Genomic DNA, 8,648 nt, shown 5'->3' with positions numbered 1-8,648 from the left:
GAGAGGAGGAGAAGAGAGAGAGAGAGAGAGAGAGAGAGACCAGAGAGATGAGAAAGACAGACAGAACAGAGAGAGAGAGAGACGAGAGAGGAGATGAGAGAGAGAAGAGAGAAAGAGCGAGAAGGAGAGCGAGAGAGAGAGTACTAGGCCATCAGCTATTTCACCTCGTAAATAATTATGTATCCAACTGTCGATGGTGATTTTCGAGTTCAATCGGGGGCGGCTATTAGATGATTAACGCGCAGTTTCTGGGGGCGATCTGTATCGTGTCGGCTATTTCACCATTTATATGGCTAATATGGCTGATACTGCTAAACCCTGCAAGCTTTGAGGTCTATATCTATTTATAGTTTATACCTGAGCGAGATATGTCAATTTCTCGGCCCCGTATGTGTTCAAAGTTTCTGTTTTCCAATTCAGTTTGAGAGCGTGTCAATAAACATCAGCAAAATTTTGCGCGAACCGTCGCGTGCGTGCGTGCGTCCGTGGGCCGTCTGCTGTTCTCAGCTCTCTCTTTCTCTCTCTCTCTCTTCTCCTCTTCTCTTTCTCTCTTTCTCTCTCGATCTCTCCCTCCCTCCCTCCCTCTCTCTCTCTCTTTCTCTCTCTCTCTCTCTCTCTCTCTCCTCCCTCCCTCCTCTCTCTCTCTCTCTTTCTCTCTCTCTCTCTCTCTATCTGTCAACGCGCGCGTGTGTGTGTTTAAGCGTGCATGTATGTGTGTGGTCCCTGTTTATCTCTCCGATACTATAGACTTCCCCTGTATTTTTGTATGAAACTGAAGTATAAAATGAAACATTTTTCTAATTAAAACCTCTAAGTAAATATCTAACCATTTTACGATTTTCTTTCACGTTTATAATATTGAGTATAGTTTGGTATGCGATCTCACTTCGCACGAATGCCTCGTACTTACTGTACATTAGCATCTCCTTATGCAGGCACGGTACGTTTTACATGCTTTTTACGTCGTGATCGAGCGATAGAAAATTGCATTTTATTGCGGTAATGAGACAATGGAATGAATCATGTAGAAAATTTCACAAAAGAGTCACGAATAATATATTCGAAATTTAAACAGCGTCGAGCCACTGAAGAAGACTAAAAAGTGCGTCGAACGTTTGACGGGTACACGTCGATATAAACACGCCAGAATTAAACGCAGTAGCATGCATGCAGTGCGGGAACATTAGGTTGTCCGCTAAGGGACGCCTATAGTGTCTCCATCTTACTGTCTTCCACACGTCAACAGCTTCCGCGTAGCACAGGAAGCATAAATTCAGTATAAACCCGAACATGCTACGTAATCAACCCCTCATGCGTACCACACCGCTCACCCTCCTACCCAGCTCATGCCCCCCCAACTACGGAATAGCAGCGCCACCAGCGCTACGTCCTGCAAGCTGGGCGGCCGTCGAACACGATAAACGTTACGTAACAACTGCTCGTGTACATAGTCAGCCGCGAATACATATGTGTCGTCTCACGGTGACGTCACCGGCGGAAGCTGGCTGCAGTAGCTGACTATGCGTGCGCTGGAAGCAGCGGCCGCAGCATCGCAGCATCAGCCGGTCATGCGCACTACGCGCGCAGCAATTGATTTTGTGCCCGAAGACGTAGAGAGATGGCGGATGCAGAGCTCCGGATAAGGATACCTAACATTTGACGTGTTTTGTGCCCTGTACCGAGGCCTCACTATCGCTACCTTCCCCCGTCGACAGTGTACGTCTCCGTGACAGCCATCGGCGGATACTCTCGGTAAGATTTCGACGACGGAACGAGGCGGAGGTGCGAACAAGGAATGCGTCTGTTTCCATCCATAGCCGAGGCTGGCACGGTTGGCTGACTACGGAGCGAGAGCATAAGCGAGCGATCGGAATATATGCGGCGCTGTGGTCGGCTAGAGGGTATGTGAACACGTAAGGGCAGCGGCGGTGATGTGTTTGTGATATACACGTAAGCTAATTCTCAATACCGTAGCTGCGAAGATCGTACTTCTAGATGTCAGAGACGGCGAAGCTGCATTTTCTGCTCGGGTTTAACGCGTGTAATATAGCACGCACGGAGTAGGCAGCGCTACTACGTGTACGTCGTACAGACAGCTCCATCGGGTAGACAGTAGCCAGAACCATCGTCTAGTAACGTTCAGCGCCCGCCTGTGCGTCACTGGAGGGGTTCTGAATCGCCGGTGTGAAGTGTACGTGTACGCGAACACTCCCACCCCTTCAGCTGAACAAATAGGGAAGCCATGACGTCGTATACGTGAGAAGCATGCGCGAGAGGTTTGGAGCTGAACTAGCATTTTTATTGCTTAGATTCGCCATCTTATCGTGCATGAATGGCGGTTTTAGCAATTTGTGAATGATATAGCGAACATGGATTGTCCTAGTTCGCAGCAGCAGTGGACAATTGACTGTGATGTATTTTGTCACAATGTATATATAATACAACACGCAGAAATATATACATAATTATACTAGTATATATTCTTTCTCTCCCTCTTTCTCTCTCTCTCTCTCTTTCTCTCTCTCTCTCTCTCTCTCTCTCTCTCTCTCTCTCTATACTATTTATTATAGTAGAGATGAGAGCAGAGAGAGGAGAGAGAGAGAGGCGACCCCCTCTCTCTCTCTCTCTCTCTCTCTCTCTCTCTTCCTCTCTCTCTATATAATAATACTATATATAGTATCCTATATTATATATATATATATAGAAGAGGAGTGAGAGAGAGAGAGAGAGAGAGAGAGAGAGAGAGAGAGCGAGAGAAAGAGAGAGAGAGAGAGAGACTGTGTGTAATAATTTAAAATATTGTAACAGTGTAGCTAATATTTATAGGCTCTGTGTTTGTGTGCTATAGTCTACATTCAGCTTCAGATGTGCATCATCTAGCAATCATGTACTGTACGTGGTTTTTATCTGGATTAGGTACGAGTAACAAACGTAATTGTAAACATCCTGGTGCTGCTATGGTAGATTTCAGCTCCAATGTCCCCACAATGTTCGCCGGTACTTTTCACCGCATGTGAAGGGCAGTTGACAAAGATTAACAAAAATGCCACAACTACACGTATGTGAAATTAGTAGAGTAATAATTGAGAGCTGCGAGAAAGCTCGAGCTGAGGCGATAGACAAGAGACAACGTGCTACAAAGATTTTCTCTTTGTCGCACGAGTTTAAAGGTGCAAAGCTCTTGCTCTCAAGTCTCTCATTACATTATCTTCAGACATTGGTATTGAAACTGGTAATTTTTTAACGGGGATTCACGAATTTCATTCATAGGCCGCCTGCAGGAAAACTGGTTGTGCGTATAGTTAGTTACTCCCTCTCGGCCGATCTCTCAGAGCTGTGTATGCACAGTCGAACCATTTATTTTGGTGGACTCGGCGGCATTACATGCAGAGCAAATAGATTTGCATGGATGCAGCTTGTGGAAGTTTGGCTTCGCACAACGATATTGACAGGCAGCAGGTGTGGGGAGATGATAACGCGAGAGTGCCCACCATCAGGCCAGCTAGCATTATCACAACATATCATGCGCTTAGCCCCACTCGAAACCAATATGTGATTAGTTGCATATATAGGGGAAGCAACATTTTCAGCGGGTTATCGCCTGACCTGCTAATTCGTAATCATTTGAGATCTGGAGAATCCCATGAGTCATTATCCATAGAGATGATGAGGAACTGATCTGCAATGCTAAGAATGGTTCAAGCAATTAAGGTGCATACAGCAGTCGCCAAATATGCGTGATTGCCTTGAAATCCATCAAGCTCTCTGCGGAAAGGAAGGTTCATGGTCAGTAGATATATTGTGTGCATGAAATAGCGTGCGTGAAATAATGAATCTAAAATGGATTGTATACAATAAATAAATTTAGGTATAATTACACTGCACACGCGGGCCACGCTCTGCCCGATTTGGCTTCATATAATTTGTGTTTATGTTGTGTGCACGTGCATGAGTGCACATGTGAGGGTGTGCATGCGTGCATGCCTGTTCTTGCATGGATTCACGTGCGCGTGTGTGACTGTGCATGTGTTAGGGATATGGCTACACAAAAGTAATGATTGACCGACAAGATAATTTTTCAGCATGATATCAATTCTTCAATTGATGGCATATAACTCAGGAATATGCATATTTCGATTCCACTATATGCTTTATCGACAAGGGGTTTGTGCATAAGTATCAGAAGTAGATAATAGGGAATTCCCTATTATCTACTTCTGATATTTATGCATGTGTGAGCATCAGACAGTAAGTGTCATAATTATGCATGTTTATAACCATAATAACAATTTTATTTATAACTGCAATATTGGCTCCATAATAAATATTCAATACGATTTACGCTGTGGTCGAAATTTATATAGACGTTACAGCATCAGTAAAACATACATCAATACGTGAAATGACGAGTTTGTCGACTTTATTGGTGTAGGTAGGGTGTCATTTTGCTTCTGGGATATCGATCGAACTTGTCTACAGTGAATGGTGTCAGCTCGCGTGCACGGTAAACAAGACGCACACGTTTGATTACTGATTACCTAGCGTATAATAAAACATGTACGAGCAACTTGTTCTGGTGACGTTTCTTTTTTTTAAATGGGGAATTTCTTTAAAAGAAATTGCATGTTAGCACCATAATTAGAAAGGTTGAATGATTGTAGGCTCTAATGGTATGATAACTACATCCAATAGACGTAGCGAGCACAAGGGAAAATCACGAGCAGCATGTAAGAAAAGTAAACGGAAAAAATGTGTTGGGTTGACTCAACGTATTAGATTACGTATTTTCTAACACATTGCCATGGTATTATTTTGGTGAAACGCCAACAGCTATTCTGACATTTACACCGTAGGAGGTGCAAGCGGCTGAGAGCCAGGGATGTTAGTCAGACATGCTTTTATGCACACGTTCTTATGTATTTATTGCGTAGAATTGTTAAAGGTCGCGCGTGAATTTATTCGTGCATCACAAGCTTGTGAAAATCTTCAACCACGATCACTACTAGCAGAGAAACACAATGAATTCTCAGGTCCTCATTTATGATGCTGGACATAAATGATAGCCTCCGCGGTTTATACATATATAGTGCATTAGCAAAATGCGATAATGATATTAAGAATGTAAAGCGTCTGCCTTCAAAGACTAATTGCCAGATCTGGCCACGCTAGATTCCAAAACTAATCTTGTGACCGGTTATGGGATCCTTTTACACACGCACGCACGCACGCACGCACGCACGCACGCACACACAGACACACACACACACACACATATATATATATATATATATACAGAATAATCATAAAAAGTTATTATATATCGCTTAGATCGTGAGTACGAGTTATAGACTAGACAGTGCGTTTACGTTGACAGTACACCCGCTGCCAACATATCCTATACCAGGGAGTCTATAATAGGGAGCCATAGTAGGGAGTCTATAATAGGGAGCCATAGACTCCCTGCCTATACCCAGTGTAGTGATGCATTCATGAAGCCCCCATACTCGGCATCAAGCCATGAACAATGTATTTGATAGATTAGCATGATGGGTCATTCATTCACTTGTTACATGGGTGTGTTTCTTTATTCTATATAACTTAACTGCAATTTTTTACTCTTAGTTAATGGCGTTTAGAATTTGAAAAAACCACGCAAAGAACATATAGATTATTTCTCTTTCTTCCCGTAATAAGTAAGGCTGTATATCCTGCCATAATTATATAATTTTTTTACCTCGATTTTGAAATGGACCATTCCCAAGAGGGCAGTATAAGCAGTTAGTGTGATTAAATCCATTAATTATACCCTACAATAATCGGTGAGATGCAGTACGTGTGTAGTTTCCTGAATATACAGCATGCAACACGACACACAGGTATACCTGCCTCGTTATATTGTCAATATAATTATAGTCATACTGATTGAATCCAATGCATTGATCAGCAATAGGCAGTGTATCGATAATAGAATAGCAGTTCTCATAAATATTCGACAGCATTATTTAATTGTCGTTGCTGCATGGCTGCACGCGCCCAGAAAGAATGGGTCCACATTTTGCCGTAACTCTATTCCTAAATAGTGTTTTTGCTGCGGGCGTCTGCGAGTGCTGTGATAATCATTTAGTCAGACGACGCCGTGGGGCTTTGCAGATCTGTTTAGCAGGGCCGACGACCCTTGGGGCTGCATTATCATAGAGCAAGGTGACATTTAAGTTTATTCTGCTCTCTGTAAAACAAACCTTTACGTGTTTAGCGCTCCCCGCGATTGCGGGTATATAGATGCGGTTCATATATATGGTTGTGCGGGAGTGCGCGCTGTAGAGTGATCACGATTATGTGGTCATTCACTGCCGCTTGCATCGATGCAGGCACTAGTATAGCACCCGCCAGCACAATCACCGGCAGCAGCATTGATCTGGCTGCAGGCGCTAGCAGCTACGTCAACATCACCATCGTCGTCGCCATTATCATCATCGTGGGCAGCAGCAGCAGCAGCAGCAGCAGCAGCTTTGTTCTAGTTGCTGCCAGCTTTTATCTGGCACTAGTTTAGCGTCAATGTCATCAGCATCTTCATCCTCCTTCTCATCATCATCACCATCGTCATCGTCATCATCATCAGCAGCAGCAGCAGCAGCAGCAGTAGAAGTGGCAACAGCAGTAGTAGTAGCAGCAGCAGTGGCAGTAGCAGCAGCGGCGGCAGCGGCGGTGGCGGCGGCGGCAGCAGCACTACAACCACTATCACCGGCAGCAGCAGCAGCGTTGTCCTAGATGCTGCCAGCTCTAATTCAGCAGCAGCATCAGTGTCATCATCATTGTCATCATCACCATCAAAAGCATCATTATCATTATCATCATCATCAGCAGCAGCAGCAGCAGCAGCAGCATCACCGACACAAGAAGCAGCAGCAGTAGCAGCAACAGCAGCAGCAATAACAGCAGCAACAACGCAGCAACAGCACCATGTAGTAGCAGTAGCAGTATCAGCACCCTGTAGTAGCAGTAGCAGCAGTAGCAGTAGCAGTAGCTGTATCAGTTGCAGTAGCCGCAGCAGTAGCAGCAGCCGCAGCAGCAACAACAACAACAACAACGCAGTAGCAGTAGCAGTAGCAGTAGCAGTAGCAGTAGCAGTAGCAGCAGTAGCAGTTGCAGTAGCACTAACAGCCACCAGCACCAGCTATGTTCTAGATGCTGCCAGCTCTAATGTGCCACCATCATTACTGTTAGTGTCATCAACACCATCATCGTCGTCGTCGCCAATCATCACCATAATCATCCTCATGATAATTTTTATTATTATTATTATTATTATCATCATCATCATCGTCGTAATCATTATTAACTGCAGCCGCAAGAGCAGCAGTAATAGTAGTAGCAGCAGCAGCAGTAGCAGCAGCAACAGCAGCAGCAGTAGTAGTAGTAGCAGCAGCTGCAGCAGCAGAAACAGCAGTAGTAGTAGTAGAAGTAGTAGGGTAGTGATAGTTGTAGTGGTAGTGGTAGTGGTAGTGGTAGTGGTAGTGGTAGTGGTAGTGGTAGTAGTAGTGGAAGTGGTAGTAGTAGTGGTAGTGAGTCGTTTAGTAGTAGTATGTAGTAGTCAGCTATGCATGGAGTAAATAAAGTAGGTCCTATATTATCTTACTCCTGGTAGTAGTATAGTAGGTAAGTTCGTGAGTTGTCGGTCAGTAGTTAGTAGTCAGTAGTGAGTTAGTCTAGTAGCAGTAGTAGTAGTTATGGGAGTAGTAGTTAGTAGTAGGTAGTAAGTATAGTGAGTTAGTGAGTAGGTACGTAGTGAGTAGCTAGCAGGCCGGAAAAAAATACACGGGAGCGGCGAGGCGATTTCGCTCCCGTCAGCTTTCAAGCGCTGCTTCTGGTAACAGACTGATTACGAGAGCGAAAATTTTGGAAGCTACTCGGGAGAAAACAAATCGCTCCGTGCTCCACCGGCGCAGCGTTTACGGACGTCGGTTCCTTCAAGTAGACAGCTAAGTTATCCAAAACCATCTAGAGTCTGCATGAACTCCCCTCAACGCATGATTCGCCACACGAAACAAAAACTCGCGACACGTTAAGAAATCAATGTGGTTTTTATTAGATCGCGGTAACAATAAAGTTTTTATATATGCGCAGGGGTTATTGTGGAAGGTTAGGGGCAGACAGTGACCACCTGACCATCGCACGCTAATCCAAAAGCTGTTTTCGTGAATTCGTTCACGTAGAAAAGTGGACTTGATTTATTCAGGTAGATATTTATGAAGAAATGTAAACTGTATATACTTGAAGATTCTAGGCACTTGTAACTTTGTGGGATTGCGCAGCATGATAGATCTATGCATGGCGGGCTACCGTCTGGACTCGGGTAAAGAGAAGAAAACGAAGTATAAAACCTTACCAGAAGCTCCCCCGACGATTCCTAGAGATTGAAACATTATTTGGACCAACTCTAATTAAGTTACTATTCAAGAGTTAATGAGACACTATTTGTCAATTTTGTTAATTTGCTTCAAATTTGTTATTGCGTTAATGCTGTGTCTTAATTCCATGGTTTATTTTTATCACTATTTTGTACTCACTGCTAGTAAAGTAAGCTGACACCAAATTTTTGCTGCAGGTCCACCAAACTTTCTGACCAGTTTGGTGGTCCTGATCTTCTC

General features: G+C 44.0%; 1 protein-coding gene across 1 annotated transcript in view; it reads left to right on the top strand.

Annotated features, from left to right (window-relative positions):
• The first annotated feature begins 1,627 nt into the window (after positions 1 to 1,627).
• The window catches only part of LOC106814406 (potassium voltage-gated channel protein Shaw-like), a 58,816-nt gene continuing 51,795 nt past the window's right edge, over positions 1,628 to 8,648 (top strand). The window contains exon 1 of the mRNA XM_014818726.1: positions 1,628 to 1,901. The gene's annotated coding sequence lies outside the window, so the exon portion shown is untranslated. The remainder of the gene's footprint in view (positions 1,902 to 8,648) is intronic.

The sequence above is a fragment of the Priapulus caudatus genome, unplaced genomic scaffold (genome assembly GCF_000485595.1).
Source record: "Priapulus caudatus unplaced genomic scaffold, Priapulus_caudatus-5.0.1 Scaffold26, whole genome shotgun sequence".
Classification (NCBI taxonomy): domain Eukaryota; kingdom Metazoa; phylum Priapulida; class Priapulimorpha; order Priapulimorphida; family Priapulidae; genus Priapulus; species Priapulus caudatus.
Note: the sequence above shows the minus strand (reverse complement) of the source record. Positions and strands in the feature narration are given on the sequence as shown.